Genomic DNA, 17,801 nt, shown 5'->3' on the forward strand with positions numbered 1-17,801 from the left:
ACTGTGCGTGCTTCATAAATGCTTAATAACAATGGGAGGGGGAGGGGAGACAGCGAGCATCTCTTGTCAGCCTTGCCCTCCTCCTGCTCTGGTCAAAGAGGGCTTTGCTACACTCTACCGCCGGGTGCCCATCACACCGCTTGACAACTGTCATCTGCTTACAGTCAACGGTAGTTCTTGTCCGTGCATGATTTATAGCCTGCTTATTAAGGCTACAAATTCTTACTTGCAAAATACACCCAGCTGGAAACTATGGGGTTTACTTCTGAGTAAGCAGGTAGCCTAGGTTTGTACGAGAAGCCACAGTGGATGGAGGGATTCAGCATTGAGGAGGGCAGAGCCATAGCTACGGGGAGGGGGGGTGGTTATCCAGGTTTTTTTGCCCCAGGTGAAGCCTCCAAAGGGGCACCATTGAGGCTCCCAGCCTGTGTGTGTGTACACACAAATGTGCATGTAAAGGTAAAGGTACCCCTGCCCGTACGGGCCAGTCGTGTCCGACTCTAGGGTTGTGCGCTCATCTCGCTAAAGAGGCCATGAACCTGCGGCGCCCGAAGACACTTCCGGGTCACATGGCCAGCATGACGAAGCTGCAGCTGGCGAGCCAGCACCAGCGCAGCACACGGAAACGCCGTTTACCTTCCCGCTATAAAGCGGTACCTATTTATCTACTTGCACTTAGGGGTGCTTTCGAACTGCTAGGTGGGCAGGAGCTGGGACCGAACAACGGGAGCTCACCCCGCCGCGGGGATTCGAACCGCCGACCTTGCGATCAGCAAGTCCTAGGCACTGAGGTTTTACCCACAGCGCCACCCGCGTCCCAAATGTGCATGGGGGGGGCAAACTGGATCTTTGACCCAGCTGAAATAAAGTCTAGTTTTGCCCCCGAGGGCGGCTAGCCCCCCATGTCTGCTGTCCTCTGACCCTTGACAGTAAAGGAGCTTTGGAAGCTGCCCTAACCTTTTCTCCAGGGCTTTTAGGGCGTTTCGGACATCTTTTATTTTTGGCAAGCCACCTGCTTCTGGCAGCTAGCCACATATTTTTGGACAGGAAAGGAAACTGGCCGGGCTCTTGGCACATAAAGTGGCAGGCACAGCTGCCCTGCCCCTATTTGCTTTCCTACTGAGCTCCAAATGGAGATCAGGATTACTCAGCAGAAAGGAAAAGCAGTACCCTGGTATATACTAAATTTGCCATGGAAGCCAATATTCTCTTCCTTCTTCACCCACCTGAAAGAGAACACTTGGAGTGGCGGCATTGGTGAGAACATTTCAAAGATACCCCATTCTTGCTGCCTTTTTAAAGTGCAGGGCATTTAACGGATGTTTGCAACCCAGCTGAGACCACAATCCTACATCTGCTCACCTGGGAGTAAATTGCAGTGAGCTCAAGGGAGCTTACTTCAGAGTAGACATCTGGAGGATCGCACTGTTAATCTTTCATGGGCTTTAATACAGTACTACCCAGGACACTTTGCTGCCTGGATCAGGGAGTGGAAACAGCAAATGGTGCCTCTTCGCCCTGCTCAGGGTGCAAGCCCAACCAAGTTATTTGGACACCTGAAGCAGCAGAAAATGCTACAATCACATCTCTTTGGAGGTTTCAATTAAGCAAGCAAGCAAGCAAGCAAGCAAACCCTTGCTGCACATCAAATCCTCTGCCGAGGAGAGTTGCCCCTTCTGCCCAATGGCAGAGCCAGCTCAGCCCCATCTGCCTCTACGAAACTCACTGTGAAGCAGTGAAACTTGTGTTTGCTCTATCTTGAAAGAATTCCATTAAAGCGACATTAATAAAATATGGTGGCTGCCTTTCCTTCCCCCAAATGAACTGAGCTGTTTCCTCCCTCTCCAAATGTACAAGCAATGAAACTTTTATGGCTGTCAATTTTCTCTCCGATGGGGACCTTTTTATAAAATCTGCTCATTGCCCATTTTCAAGGCACTCAAAGCTGAACATGCAGGCAGAGGCAGAATGCAAGGAAGGTGAAGACAGGAGGGTTCTGAGTGCAAACTGCCGGTTGTGGGTAATTGTGTGTGGGTTTGCTTTTGCTTTCTCACATGCATGTTGAAGCATTCACACTCTCTTTCTCCCCGCCGCCTCTCTCTCTCTCTCTCTCTCTGTTTCCTTTACTCTTTTTCAAAAGAGGCCAGGTTCCGTTAGGGCCTCTTGGGAATAAAGTGGGCGGCTTAAGTGACCAGAAACTCCTTCCTCCTCATGATCTTTTTAGCTCTGAAATCAATCCAGAACATCTTGAAAACCCTGACTTCCCTGGACAAAAGGACTGCAAGGTGGGGGGAGGCTGGATCACAGCCCTTTCCTGCTCCCAAAGCAGCATTTGTGGAGGCAATGCAATAGAAAGTATGTGCTCTTTTATCTGTAAACCTAGGGAAATTCTTGCCTGCATTGCAGGAGGTGCAACGATGAAAAAGTGCATTTGCAGAACCTTTCCTTGGGGGAAGTAAGCTGTGTGAAAGAGTTGCAGCTGTTAGGGAGGATGTGATGTGCTGAGCTGGGAGACAGGAATTGCTCCATCCCCTTTTTCAAGTGGAACAGAGATTGTCTGATCCTCTTGTGGTTGATGGTAAAGAGAATCTTTGCTCCCTGTGATTGCTTCCATTTTTCTCTGGGAGGCCAACCCACCCGCACTCTAAACATGGTGCCAGCTTCTCTGCCAGTCTCTCTCCACATGGGGCTGTTGGTGCATGTTGAAGCTGAATGTTGGAAGATTCAAGACACACCAAAGGAAGTCCTTCATGTAGCAAATAGTCTGGGGAACTCACTCGCACTGGAGGCAGTGATGGCCACTAACCTAGATGGCTTTAAAAGATGGTTAGACAAATTCATGGAGGGCTATCAATGGCTGCTAGCCACGATGGATGTGCTCTGCCTCCACAGTTCAAGGCAGCAATGCTTCTGAGTTGCTGGAAAATGCAACTCAGGGCCACTAGGGGGCGCATCAGAAGATGCCTGACAATAACATCTCTCCAACCCACACGAGGTAATTTGGAGGCTATGATGGGAGTAATTAGCCTCCCTACACCCCCCCCCCAGGATGGTGGGGGGACTGCCCTTGCCTGCTGTGCCCTATACCACCCCCGAATTTGTGGGGATGGGGGCACTAGGCACAAAGCCCTCCTGTGGGATTTTGGCGCTCCTGGATGCCGTCTCTGATCCGTGCCACTAGCTGCAAGAACTTCAAAAGAAACAATTTGGATGAAGCGAATGCACATATTTCAGGGAAGGAGGGGGAGTAAAGACTGCTAACAGAAGAGATCTCTGATAAAACAAGACGAGTCGGAGGAACAAGTATAGATTATGAGAAGATACGCCAAGACCCGGTATGGTAAAGGGACTGATGACTGATGGGGGAGGGGAAAAAAACCTTTCCTTTCTTTCCTTATGTGATTAAACAAGAATCCCCTCCCCTCACAAGTCAGAAATGTCATTTTAAGGACATTAAGCTGTGGATTTAAGGCTGTGTGGAGATAAACTTTCGAACCAAAGCATGTTTTAAGAAGAGCGTGGAATGTATAAGAGCTTTGGAATGACGCAGTTAAAAATGCCGTCGCCATATTGGGAAGTTCTGTCGGAGGACTTAAGTCTGGGAGGAGAAATAGAGCTGTTTTTATATTGTGGGTGAAACTCCTCAGAGGGACTTAAGAACGACAGTTCTGTAATTAACGATGGAAAGAGCGATGTTATCTATGAAGGCGATGATATATGGAAACCATCTCGATTTGAGGATTGGAAGAACGGAAAAATTCACACAGGATTATTATTGGTGTTTATCGGCTTAAGGAGACTATCAGAAGAGATCATAAAGAAAAAAGAGAAAATATATGAACAAGATGTGATGTGGAAACAGCAAGATAAGACTGGATAGAATTATGAACTCTGTTTGGACTGATTTGGACTGATTTGGACATTAAAGCAGTAGCAAGAAGATGATCAGAATCCCCCTTCGGATCTTGAAATATGGGTCCCCTCAACAACAAAATTTAAAATTCGGCTTTGTAATTCGGAAGTTATGTGATGTGATTTAATTTGATTTGATTGGCCGGTTAATAAAAAATATTTTTTTAAAAAAAGAGTTGCTGGAAAATGCAGGAGGGGAGAACAATCTTGTGCTAGAAACCTGTTTGTGGATTTTCTGCAAACATCCAGTTGGACATTGTGAGAACAGGATGCTGGACTAGATGGGTCATTGGCCTGATCTATTAGGCTTGCATAACATTCCTAGGTTTTTAAACACTTTTGCCTTTGGAAAACTGTCCCTTGAAGTTGGTTATTGCGTCTAGGTGTGTGTGTGTGCAGTAATGCTGCTACTGAATGCTCCCCAAGCTCAGAAATAAATTTCAGTGGGATCACCATGCTTTTCTCCTTGCAAAGCATTAATCACCACTCCACAAAGTTCTGCTCCAGCTGGTTCATTCTTCCTGAACTAAATTACAAGCCTGATTTGGGGTGAGGGAGGTAGAAGAATTTTTGTGTAGATCACCTTAATTTTAATGGAAGCATATTGGAGGGGGAATCTACCCCCTGCCCCCAGTATTATGCATTGTCAGCATAGCCAGAAGTCAACAGAAGGCGAAAATATCTACTTAGTGATTAGGACCTGGAGCCTTGCCTAATGCAAGCAGCTGAAAGAAACAGACATTCCCGTTTTGCTATCCTCCTGCTGAGAAAATGTATTTATTTGTCTGGATTTGCTCACCCTGGACTCTCTTGCTCTTCCTGGCACTGAAATTTCATATCACCACTGCCTTGGCCAGAGCAGCTTTCCTGATGCACTGCTGCCTCTCTAGGGATGTTTTACAATTGTTTGGAGATTCCTGCAGACCAAAGAAAGCAGGGGGGGGGGGCGTTCTCATCCCCCTCCTTCCCTCAAAAGCCATTTATAAAATAGACGCAAAATCTAGCAAAACCTGCAGGAGCCCTTCAAAGCTCTCTAGCTGGCTATGAATTATAGATCACGGCACTGTGTTAACCATTAGCTGCTTTCAAATTTTCTCACTAACAAGGACTTGGGCATCAATTATTTTTCAAGCATGTGCAAAAAACCGTTCCTGGCATCCTCTTCACAGAAACCACAGAAGGATTCCCCCCCCCCCCATGGTACAGCTGGCCTTTGGGAATGTCTCAGAGCAAGGTGGGAAATTGCTCCTTCCCTGTCAGGAATATGCAGGCTCTTTCTCAGTCCCCTGTAGATGGTCCAGCTACACTTCTTTGCCTGTCTCAGATGCACATGACTTCCCCTTTGCCTCCCAAATTGGTAAAAGGCAGGAAATGTTTCTGTTGGAAAAGCCACACTGACCTAAGCCTGCCCCAGAACTGATTCCTTCAACACACTTTTCTTCCAAGCACACCTGATGGGAGATGCCCTCCCCTGTCCTGGAAAACAACCAGGCCCCCTTTTCACTGTCTTTGGAACCACAGTTCTCTCCATATTTCTTCTAAGCAGATTTCTTCTGTCTGGGTTAGGTGCCTGCTCTAATAACAGTAGAACCCATGGACGTGCAATGAAGCTCAGTGTTGGAAGATTCAGGAGAGATAAAAGGAAGTCCTTCTTCATGTAGCACATAGCTAAACTTGTTCCTTCAGGATGCAGTGATGATCACCAGCTTGGATGGCTTGAAAAGAGGACTGGATCAATTCATGGAGGATAAGGCCATCAGTGTCTAGTAGCCATCATGGCTCTGTTTTGTCTCCATGGTCAGAGGCAGTAATAGTTTTGGATGCCAGTTCCTGGAAACCACAGAGAGTGCTTTTCTTGAGCTTGGGTTCTACTTGCAAGGGCTTTCAATTGGGGTGCCTGGTTGACCACTGTGAAAAGAAGAGGCAGACTAGATGGGCCATTGGCCTGATCCAGCAGGCTCTTCTGACGTTCTTATGAGGGTGCCCTACTCAGCTATGGGTAGTTTTTTGAGTGCCTATGAATCTGCGTAGGCCACTGAGCTGGATAGAGAGAGCGCTGTTCATGGTGCTGAAGTAGACAGGCAAATGCTTCCAAGGCTGTTGTCCTCCACCACATGGTCCAGGCCCCCAGGACTCTGCTTGTAGTAGCACTACTCAGGGGGCTGTAACCTGTTTGCCAGAGTCAAGATCTGCATTTCTGCTTGTAGCTGCTCAGTCCATATTAGGGATGCTGAGGACCTACTTTGGTTTGGGTGGGGTCTCCTTGGCATTTCAGTTCTTTCTGCCACACACTTCCTAACTCAGTTAGCACCCCCCATTTTTGCAGGCTCAAATTACCCTCGTGGGTTGGTTCACACAGATGGATCAGCTGACTGTAAGAGCTTACAAAGAATCAGGCCAGTTTGATTTCCAGATTGTGTGGGCAAGGGGAAGTAGCTCACCTGACAGCTTTGTGATGAATGGGTGGCACCCACCTGCTAAAGCTGACCCACAGCAGTTAGGGGAGGCAAGAATCTGGCCCACCAGCAAATTCAAACTCGTCATCCCTGTGCCCTAGGGTCAAAGGGGATCACATGGCCTGTGAAGCTGTGCCAAAATGTTAGCCCCAAACAGTAATTGTTGGATCCTTGTAACAGAGCCAAACTCCCACCCTCAGTTTCTGCATTTTCCTGTGCAGGCTGACTTATTTATATGTCTTGGCTCAAGTCTTTGCTGTTTCTTGTTGAAACACTTTGCTGGAAGTTCTGTCATTTGATTCCACCTGCAAAGCTGGATTTATTTTAGGCAGTTCTAGGCAGCCCTGTAACCACGTTCCCGGGGCAGCTTATGACAAGAATGAAAGCAGATTAAAAATACATACAGGAAATAAATTTGTGTTGTCCTACCAAGACAACTCCTGCTTGTCCTTTCCAGCCCTCCCTCCATTTCAATATATTCTAAGAAGGTATTTTCTTTGTGCAATACATTTTCCTCAGAACGGAAGAAGAGCTCTGTGTAACTCAAAAGCTTATACTCCCAACATTTTGCCCCTTGTCATTTCACTCTTTTGTTGTTATTTTACTACTGTTAATAAATAGCTATTCTCCTTACTTCCAGCACTGACTGCTGCTGTTAATTTGATGTGTCTGGAAACATCAGAAAGCAAGAGCCATTTTCTTTCTACAATGTGGATCAGATGCCTGCTCTGCATCCCTTTTTCCTCAGGGCAGGCTGTGGTCCTGATTGTGTTGGCTGACTCCTGGAAGGGGTGGTCAGGGAGCTGAGCTAAAGGATCTGTCACCTTTCTAGCTCTGCAATGCAACATTTGTCTGCATAGCATTTATTTATAGAGGGTTTTCTATTTTACTTTTCCCCTCCGAGGGAGGCGCCCAGCTAAGCTAACAAACAAAATATAAAATCAACAGTAAACAGCAGGAAAACACTAAAAATATCAGAAGTAAAGCAGCAGTAAAATCCCTGAAAGTAAAATGCCCAGCAAGGAAGCAGAATTAAGCAAATCAGGTCTGTACAGCAGATAACAAAAACAAAACAAAACAAAACAAAACAACACACACACACACACACACACACACACACACACAAAACCACTTGCTGGGAAATGAAAGTTCAGAGGGGAAAGGAGGAAGGACTGTACAGCAGTGATGGACAGCTGTTTTGCATGCAGAAGGTCCCCGGTTCAATCTGATATCATCCCATCAGCATCTAGTTGTGCGCTGTGGGAATGGACAGCTGTTGTGCATGCAGAAGGTCCCCGGTTCAATCTCATATCCCATCTGCATCTGGTTGTGGTGCTGTGGGAATTGGGGATTGCATTCGATAGGCCTCTGGTCTCTTCTTCTTAGGTCCTCATGGGTAGAAAGGGCTTTTCCTTGACATGATCCTTGCCCATGAAGAGTTCTAGCATACCCAGCCAGCAGGAAAAGCAGATCCCAGAGTAAGGGGGTTGAGCTATGTGGGAAATGAGCAGAAAGCTTTCCCTGCAATGACACTGGCAGAGTGATTCACTGCTGAAGGGACCCTCAGTAGTTAGAGCTTAATTAGATCTTTATCTTGCAATGTTATCTTTGTTTCGGGGATTAGTGCTTAATGTCTGTATTGTACTTAGAGAGAGCCATTTATTAAATGCAGAAATATGACTGTAGGGTGGGCATGGGGGAGTGAGGCTGGGAGCTGCTCCTGAGAAGGTCTGGCCTGCTGGAACAGGAAGTTCTTTCCACAGGATCTCAAACTGAGCCACACATGACACAGCAGCAGCAATCCTGGGTTTACTCCTGGGTGTCCCCTTGACAGGGAGCTGCAGCCAACAACGAGTCCCTGACCATTGTACTTGCATTTGTTGGCCACATTCAGATGTTTCATATTTGCACCAACTTTCCCCAACCTGGTGCCCTCCAATTGTGTTGGCTTATGATTCCCATCAGATCCAGCCAGTACGGCTCATTATGTCATCAAAGCATCTCTCTCTGTGAAAGAAAGCAATGTAGCCAGGCTGGGACTGAGAGCCAAAGAAATGCAGATGTTAAATGTCACAACCCCAATCTCCAAGTGGTGAGAGATTTCAGGGGCTCCAGGGACTTTCCTAGGTTTGGTTTCCTTGGAATGAGGGTCAGCGGAGACTGTGGTGTCTTTAGAATATAGGGTTTTATTTACACATATATGCAACATGAGCAAAGGATGGAGGGGCTCACAGCACTAACACCCCAACAAATCCTGCTTCTCCATTAGTCACAGCTTTGGATTCAGCACAGTGGAAGGAGGTTTCTGTGTCTCCAGCTTCCAGTCTTCTTCCAGCTCAGCTCACAAACACCTCTTTGGCTATTGTTCACCTATCTAGCAGCTAGATGAGGTGGGTGGAGGAAAGGTCTCCCCATTATCCTGGGGGGCACCATCCGTTATTTGGAGGTCTTGCAACCTAGCTCACTCTTTTGGGATGCTGATGAAGACACTTGTCTGACTAATAGAATCCTCTGTTAGAGTCTAACCCTCACTGGGTAAGGTAAAGGGACCCCTGACCATTAGGTCTAGTCGTGGCCGACTCTGGGGCTGCGGCGCTCATCTCACTTTATTGGCCAAGGGAGCCGGCGTACAGCTTCCGGGTCATGTGGCCAGCATGCCTAAGCTGTTTCTGGCGAACCAGAGCAGCACACGGAAATGCCATTTACCTTCTCGCCAGAGCGGTACCTATTTATCTACTTGTACTTTGATGTGCTTTCGAACTGCTAGGTTGGCAGGAGCAGGGACCGAGCAAAGGGAGCTCACCCCATCGCAGGGATTCGAACCGCCAACCTTCTGATCAGCAAGTCCTAGGCTCTGTGGTTTAACCCTCAACACCACCCATGTCCCTAACCCTCACTGGGTACAGGACCCCCAAAACTGGAAGGGACTCAGGGCGCCATCCAGACTGACTCCTCAATTCATAAAATTGGGACTACTTGTGGCATTGGGGAGTCTCCATGTGGGGACACGGTCTGTTGGAGGATTAATGCTGTAAGCCCATCCATTGTACGCTCAGTCAGTCTAGCTTTCAACCTATCTACCCATCTATAGGGTCTGACTGGAAATTGTTTTAACTTTCATATTGCGTTTTTATATTGTTGTAACCTAGCTTGAGCCTTTTGGAGAAGGGCAAGCAATAAAGCCAATAATATAAAATAAGAATAGCAAAAGAAAGTAAATAAAATCTCCAGTGACTTCAATCAAAGGGAATCAGCCCATGATATGTGATGGACCCAATGAACCCAATATTCAGAGATTGGGATGTGCTTAACAGCCTGCTACAAGGCAAGAAATGTTCTTTGTGGATAAGATCTCCCCAACACCCATTGGCTTTCTGTTCACTGCTATGTTTGCCACCGGTGGAGATGGTGCCTCCTTTATGCAGGGCCCCATTCTTGTTTATGATGCCGTCTGCACTATGCACAGGCTCATTACCTGGAGGTGGTCAGTTCTCAGGCAGCAGCAAAGTGTATTATTCTGGTAACTGCAAACAGGATCCTTAATAGCTGTGAGCATAGCTGAAGCTATCTAACCCATTGGTGTTATGTTGAGCTAAAATGCCTCTTGTCCCCCTTGCAGGACTTGAAGCAGATTGGGGAGGTGGCTGTAGTGCAACACTCAGCCCTCTGTCAAGAGCAACAGGAACTTCATGGGAACTGAGGAAGCTGCCATCTACTGAGTTTGGGTCCTTGGGGGTGGATTCTACCCCTTGCACCTTTTTTCACATTACCCAACACACACAGAGAGAACATCAACTTCTTGCCTGATGTCAGGGGCGGAGGAAGGGGGGTGCGGTGGGGGTGGTCCGCACTGGGTGTCTCCATTGAAGGGGTGACAAAATGCCAGGCGGCACTCACTGCAGCGCGCCCGAGCCATGTATCTGTTAGGATATTTCTGTTCCACCTTAAAAAGGGGACAGGCTGTTGTGAGTCACAGCCTACGTATTTCCTGTTCACAGGATGTGTGATGGCCTGGGAATCCGATTCAGAGGCTGAACCGGAGGAATCCCAGCCTGCACAGGAGTCCCTGCCTCCAGGGCCGGCTGAACTGGGGCAGGGCTTTGATTCTGAAGCACCTGCACCTGTCCCGGATCCTCAGGAGCAGGCACCAGGTGAATCCACTCTGGCTCCGGAGGTGGTTGAGGACTCAGTGCCTACAGGTGAGTCTCCCCCTGGGTCCAGTAACCCTTCAGCCTTTCCTGAACTGCAGAGGCGCAGGGCAGAGAGGCGGAGGGAACTGGTTTCTCCCAGGAGGAGTGCTCGCCTTAAGGCCAGAAGAGGCGGGTCACCTCGGGGCTGGGACCACCCCTGGCCTCAGAGAAGATAAAGGCCAGTCAGCCCGGTCCCAGGTTGCGGGAGCAACGTCATTGAAGAGCTGTTTCGGCCAGCACCCAGACCTGTTCCTCCAGAGTTCCCGTCCTTGCTCGGCTCCTTGCTTCGGACCCCGCCTCGGCTGTGGAGAACAGTCTACAGACCTGCAACCCAGGTCCTGGACCTCGCCCCATGGTAATCTCCCCCTGGGACCAGCACAGGATGTTTATTTTTTGTATATGCTTTCGTTTTCTCTCTGTGTCTGAACATCGGAGCAGGCAGTCATGTTTTTTTTCTTTGTTCTGACCAGCGCTGAATAAACTTGTAAATATGCTCTCCTGAGTGCATCTTTCGTTGTGCGAATTCTGCTGATAGAGCGTGCACGAACTCTGGAATGTGGAAAGCTATTTCCGAGGCTTCGTGTCGCTAATTGACTGATACAGTATCTACGGGAGATCGATGGATCGTCCGGCATCAGCATGGGGGCATGATGGACTTTGTCTCCCTGGCAGTATCCCAACAACAGGTTATGGGCCCAGATTCACGGCACTTACAGGAGAGTAAGACTGCAAAAGACTGCTGTGAGGTATGTGTGGGAAAAAGCGAAAGTAAGGCTTTTCTGTTGCCGTGGCACAGAGCCTTTGATGTCCAGCTGGCTTAATTGGCCTGGGAGCCGCGCCAGAGGCTTCGTGATTTATGAGCTGCCGAGATAAGAAGTTTTTGAAGGCATAAAGGCTCAAGGCTCAAGTAAAAGCCTGGAATGGAGCTTTTCCAAGCCTCTGAAGGCACTGAGTGCCCAAAGTTAAATCGGCACAATTATGAGACCTGGGCTGTGTGGTGTGAGAGTTTACTACGACAGTTTGGAGTGTGGCATACTGTGTGTGAAGCCCCTCCAGTTCATCTGACAGATAGATGGAGGGCCCAAGATTCAAGGGTCGTAGACGTAATTGTCTTGTCCGTCTCTCTGGAGGAAATTGGTACGCTAGCTGGCAACACGACTGCACGTCAGATGTGGAATGCTTTGAAAGTAGCTCATCTGTCGGTCATCCCAGCCCAGAGTTTGATTGCATCGGAGGTCCTGGCTGTTTCCCAGAATGCGAGTGAATGCAGGGATGCCGAGGGCACCGGTTGCAAGCTGCAGGGGGAGCTGCCTGTGATGCCATCCCAGGCAGCATTCCAGCCTCCAGGGGGAGCCAAGGAGTCGGCAGCTGAGAGCTCTGTTTCCCATGGGAAACTGCATGTTTCCCATCATGACATTAATACAGCTTTTTTGTACGGGGTTTTGGGGGAGGAGCTGTTTATGCTTCCACCTGATGGAATGCAGATACAGAAGGGAATGGTCTGTAAACTTCGGAAATCCTTATATGGTCTCAAGCAGAGTGCCAGGTGTTGGAACACAAAACTCACTGAGACGTTGCTTTCTCTAGGTTTTCACCAGGGCAAAGCTGATCCATGTGTGTTTGTCAAGGAGGAGGGGCAAAACAAACTGTATTGTTTATGTTTTGTTGATGATCTTCTGATGTTTTGGAAGAATCAGGCTTTGTACCAAAGCACCCTAGCTCAGCTGAAGGAGCACTTTGACATGAAGGATCTTGGTGAGGTATCCAACTATCTTTCTCTGCAGGTGGAGAGGGACCAAGCAGGTAATTTTCTGGTACACCAAACACAGAAAATTGCTGATGTATTAACCAGGTTGAATTTGGTTGATGCAAACCCAGCAGACACACCGATGTTGACAGGTTACCAGGTAGACAGTACTGCTGAAGCGTTTTCTGACACTACACTGTACAGATGCATTCTAGGCAAGCTGAATTTCATTGCTAGATGTTCAAGACCTGACATAGCTGTAAGCACTAACCTGCTTAGCAGACATGCTAACAATCCTACTGTTCAGGATTGGAAAGCTCTGAAGCGCATAGCCCTCTATTTGAAAGGGACTTTGCACTACAGGCTGAGGTTCACCAGTCAGAAGACTGGAGGTCTTGAAATCTTTGCAGATGCTAGTTTTGGAAGTGACACCACGGATGGTACAAGCACTTCTGGAGTATGCTACATGTACAACCACTGTCTGTTTGACTGGCTGTGCAAGAAGCAGACGACAGTTAGCCTAAGTTCCTGTGAAGCAGAACTCAATGCTCTGTCACTTTCACTCATGGATTGTGAATGGTTGATGCAACTGTTTAAGGACATCAGAGTTTCTGTGAAATGTCCTATACAAGTGTATCAAGACAATAGATCCTGTTTGGCTTTGCTGAACTCAGAGAGTTGCAAGCAAAGAACCAAGTACTTGCAGATTAAGCTACATCGTGCAAGAGAGTGTATTCAGAAAGGACTCATTCAGGTGTCCTACATGGCAGGAAATGAAATTCCTGCTGATCTGTTGTCTAGGGTTGTTAACAGAGAACAACTTGAGGTTTATGTACAGAGGTTGCAATTGGGTTGAACCACAGGTACTGCAGGTTACACGGAAAGGGGGAGGAATAATAGAATCATAGAATCATAGAGTTGGAAGAGACCACAAGGGCCATCGAGTCCAACCCCCTGCCAAGCAGGAAACACCATCAGAGCACTCCTGACATATGGTTGTCAAGCCTCTGCTTAAAAACCTCCAAAGAAGGAGACTCCACCACACTCCTTGGCAGCAAATTCCACTGTCGAACAGCTCTTACTGTCAGGAAGTTCTTCCTAATGTTTAGGTGGAATCTTCTTTCTTGTAGTTTGGATCCATTGCTCCGTGTCCGCTTCTCTGGAGCAGCAGAAAACAACCTTTCTCCCTCCTCTATGTGACATCCTTTTATATATTTGAACATGGCTATCATATCACCCCTTAACCTCCTCTTCTCTAGGCTAAACATGCCCAGCTCCCTTAGCCGTTCCTCATAAGGCATCATTTCCAGGCCTTTGACCATTTTGGTTGCCCTCCTCTGGACACGTTCCAGTTTGTCAGTGTCCTTCTTGAACTGTGGTGCCCAGAACTGGACACAGTACTCCAGGTGAGGTCTGACCAGAGCAGAATACAGTGGCACTATTACTTCCCTTGATCTAGATGCTATACTCCTATTGATGAGGCCCAGAATTGCATTGGCTTTTTTAGCTGCCGCGTCACACTGTTGGCTCATGTCAAGTTTGTAGTCAACCAAGACTCCTAGATCCTTTTCACATGTACTGCTCTCAAGCCAGGTGTCACCCATCTTGTATTTGTGCCTCTAATTTTTTTTGCCCAAGTGCAATACTTTACATTTCTCCCTGTTAAAATTCATCTTGTTTGTTTTTGCCCAGTTCTCTAATCTGTCAAGGTCGTTTTGAAGTGTGATCCTGTCCTCTGGGGTGTTAGTCCCAGTTTGGTGTTATCTGCAAATTTGATCAGGATGCCCTTGAGTCCATCATCCAAGTCGTTGATAAAGATGTTGAATAAGACCGGGCCCAAGACAGAACCCTGTGGCACCCCACTAGTCACTCTTCTCCAGGATGAAGAGGAACCATTGATGAGCACCCTTTGGGTTCGGTCAGTCAGCCAGTTACAAATCCACTGAGTGGTAGCATAGTCAAGACCGCATTTTACCAGCTTCTTTACAAGAATATCATGGGGCACCTTGTCAAATGCCTTGCTGAAATCAAGGTAGGCTACATCCACTGCGTTCCCTTCATCTACCAGGCTTGTAATTCTGTCAAAAAACGAGGTCAGGTTAGTCTGACATGACTTATTTTTCAGAAATCCATGCTGACTATTGGTGATCACAGCATTCCTTTCTAGGTGCTCACAGACTGTTTGCTTAATGATCTGCTCCAGAATCTTCCCTGGTATTGATGTCAGACTGACTGGGCGGTAATTATTTGGGTCCTCTCTTTTCCCCTTTTTGAAAATAGGGACAACATTTGCCCTCCTCCAGTCTGCCGGGACTTCGCCTGTTCTCCAGGAATTCTCAAAGATGACTGCCAGTGGTTCTGAGATCACATCTGCCAGTTCTTTTAATACTCTTGGATGCAGTTCATCTGGCCCTGGAGACTTGAATACATCTAAACTAGCCAAGTATTCTTGTACTATCTCCTTAGTTATTCTGGGCTGTGTTTCCTCTGCTGAATCATTTGCTCCAAATTCTTCAGGTCGGGCATTGTTAGGATATTTCCGTTCCACCTTAAAAAGGGGACAGGCTGTTGTGAGTCACAGCCTACGTATTTCCTGTTCACAGGACGTTTCTATTTTGTATATGCTTTCACTTTCTCTCTGTGTCTGAACATCGGAGCAGGCAGTCATGTTTTTTTTCTTTGTTCTGACCAACGCTGAATAAACTTGTAATCTCTCCTGGAAGTGACACGGTGGCTTGGGCACCTGCAGGCTCCGCTCTGCCCCAACGGTCTGCCCGCTGCCTCTCCCTCAGCTGTAGGATGGCTGAGTGGGAGGAGGCAGGCAGACTCCTTGGAGGCCCTGAGGAGCATCCTGCCCTGGCTCACCCCGCCCCACGGGCAGCCGGCCCCGCCCCTGGGCGCAGGGCATACACGCCACCCCAGGCACCTGATCGGCTTGCTCTGCCGCTGCCTGATGTAACTGTGGCATCATGGAATGTATGGGTATGTCCCCTGCCTGAAGCTTTCTGGAGAAAGCTGCTGCCAGACTGGGTAGACAATACTGGGCTAAATGGACCAATGGTCAGACTTTTTATCAAACAGCTTCCTGTGTTCCTACCTGCTTCAGCTCCCAAACCTGGAAGACTCTCTTCTTTATTTTATATTTTTTTCAAATACCAAGGTTTTGGTGTACCATGATTCCTGGTTATGAACACCTTTCCTTTAAGCACATAAGAGCCCTGCTGGGTCAAGAGCAAGATTCAGGTACAGTAACAGGGGCTGCCGTGATGTCTACCTTTTCAGGCTGTACAAAGGTCCTGTCTCATCCTGCCTCCAGGATTATTTAGCTGTGATTCCTGCATTGTAGGTCATGGGACTTTGGATCTGTCCTAACTCTACAATTTTATGTGTGTGTGAGAGAGAGATTTGTTGTGCATGATGGTCTACTGAGGTGGGTGCTGTAACTCTGTTGCTTTTCATCACAGGCTCACTGTCTCTTCCTCCCTCCCTTGGCTCTTGGCGAAAGGGTGGGGGAGGGTGCCCTAATTGGATCAGCTTGCTAATTAACTGCCAGAGAGGATTGATGCGGCTTATAGTCACATAAACATGAAAAATAAACAGAATTGATTTCTGCTGAGGGAAGGTTTGCAAGAAACACCTGTTCCATCGCCCAGGGGTTAATTTCTAAAATGGAAGAGGTTATGGGGGTTCAAACTCACTTGGCAATGGGGGAAGTGACAGGTCACAGAGCTCTAGATGGTGGTATGTGGGACCACAATGTCCATTCTGTGTTTAGCTGATGGTGGGAAAGCAATGCCTCAACAGTGCCAAAAGGGGAGGAGAGGAATCTGCCTGCCTTAGGGTCCACACTCAGTTCTGCTGCTGCCTTGGCAGAGATGTTACGCAGGAGTGATGTGCATCTATCTTTTAAAAAAAGAAAGGAAGGAAGGAAGATGTGGAACCTGGAATGTGGATCTCATTCCATTTCCTAAAACAAGAACTTAACAAGAACATGAGAACCTAAGAAGAGACTGCAGGATCAGGACCTTTTAGTCCAGCGTCCTGTTCTCGCACTGGCCAGCCAGATGCTCCAATGGGAAACCCACAAGCAGGATCTGACCGCAAGAGCCCTCTCCCCTCCTGTAGTTTCCTGCAAGTGGTATTCAGAAGCTTCGTTGCCTCTGACTGGGGAGGCAGAGAAGAGCCATCATAGTCAGTAGCCATCAACAGCCTTCTCCTCCCCCGTGAATTTGTCTAATCCTCTTTTAAAGCCATCCAAGTTGGAGGCCATCACAGCCTCCTGTGGGAGTGAGTTCCATAGTTTAACTACGCACTGCATGGAAAAGTACCAGGTCAGGCCATTGATCCATCTAGTTTTGCACTGTCAGCACTGACTGTTAGCTGCTCTCCAGGGTTTCAGGCAGAAGGCTCCCCTACCTGGGGATGGGGCAGGTGCTCTGCCCCTGAGCTATGGCCCATCCCCTGAGAGCAGGATGAGGTCACACATGCAGTCCAGCACACTCTCTGGCAGATTTGCTTGTGCATATCAAGTCAGGATTTGGGCATGGCTATAGCAGAGTTTCCCTTTCCAGTATTTCCCTGAGAAGGAAAGAATGGAAAAGGAGACCCCTGCTGGCATGCCCTCTCCTGCGGCTAGCCTTCAGCAGACATCCGCACAGCTGCCAAGAATTTCAGGAAGTTGTCCTTGCTGTGCAGGTCTTTCCTCTCCACCCTCCTTGTGTGCCCTCGATCTCCTTTGGTGGGCATTTCCTTCTCCAAGTAAGCACTAAGGGAACCAACCCAGAGGTACCAGGATGGCCTCTTTGACCATCAACAACAGAGGATCTGCTATGGCCCACTTTCCTCAAGCTCCAGATGTTTTGGACAACAACTCTTGTTAACCTTAGCCATTGGCTGCAGGATGGGTGCTGTGCCCCAAACATCTGGAAGGCACCCCAGGTTGGGCAAAGCTGTGCAGGAGAGGTTCTCCATTCACAGCTCTTCAGAAGAGCTCCCTGGGCTGCTTCTCACTGTCAGTTGCTAATTATTTTTGAGATTATCATAGGATCATACATAGAATTGCGGAGTTGGAAGGGACCCCAAGGGTCATCTAGTCCCACCCCCTGTAATGCAGGAATCACAGCTAAGTAATCCTTAGCTGATGTCCAATCAACCTCCACTTAGAAACCTCCATGGGAGGTAGTCCATTCCATTTATGATTAGGATTTTTGCTATCATTTGTTATAATGAAGCTGTTAATTGATTCCCCCCTCCATATATAATGGATAATAATTGTTGGTGCACTTATATTTTGGGTGGCTAGTTATGAACCAGCCTGAGCATCGTATGTTCAGGGGAACATGTGACACCCCAGTAAAGCAACAGTCCTGATGATAACCACGTGGCTTCCTTGAGTGAAGTGCTCAGCCTCACCTGCTCTTCCTTCTCTTCACCTACTTTCTCTCCAGGGGAACAAAGAAGTGGGCATGTGCCCCACCCACTTGAGAGCAAATCCTG

This window comes from Podarcis pityusensis, assembly GCF_964106645.2.
Source record: "Podarcis pityusensis genome assembly, chromosome: 14".
In the NCBI taxonomy this organism is placed as follows: Eukaryota; Metazoa; Chordata; class Lepidosauria; order Squamata; family Lacertidae; genus Podarcis; species Podarcis pityusensis.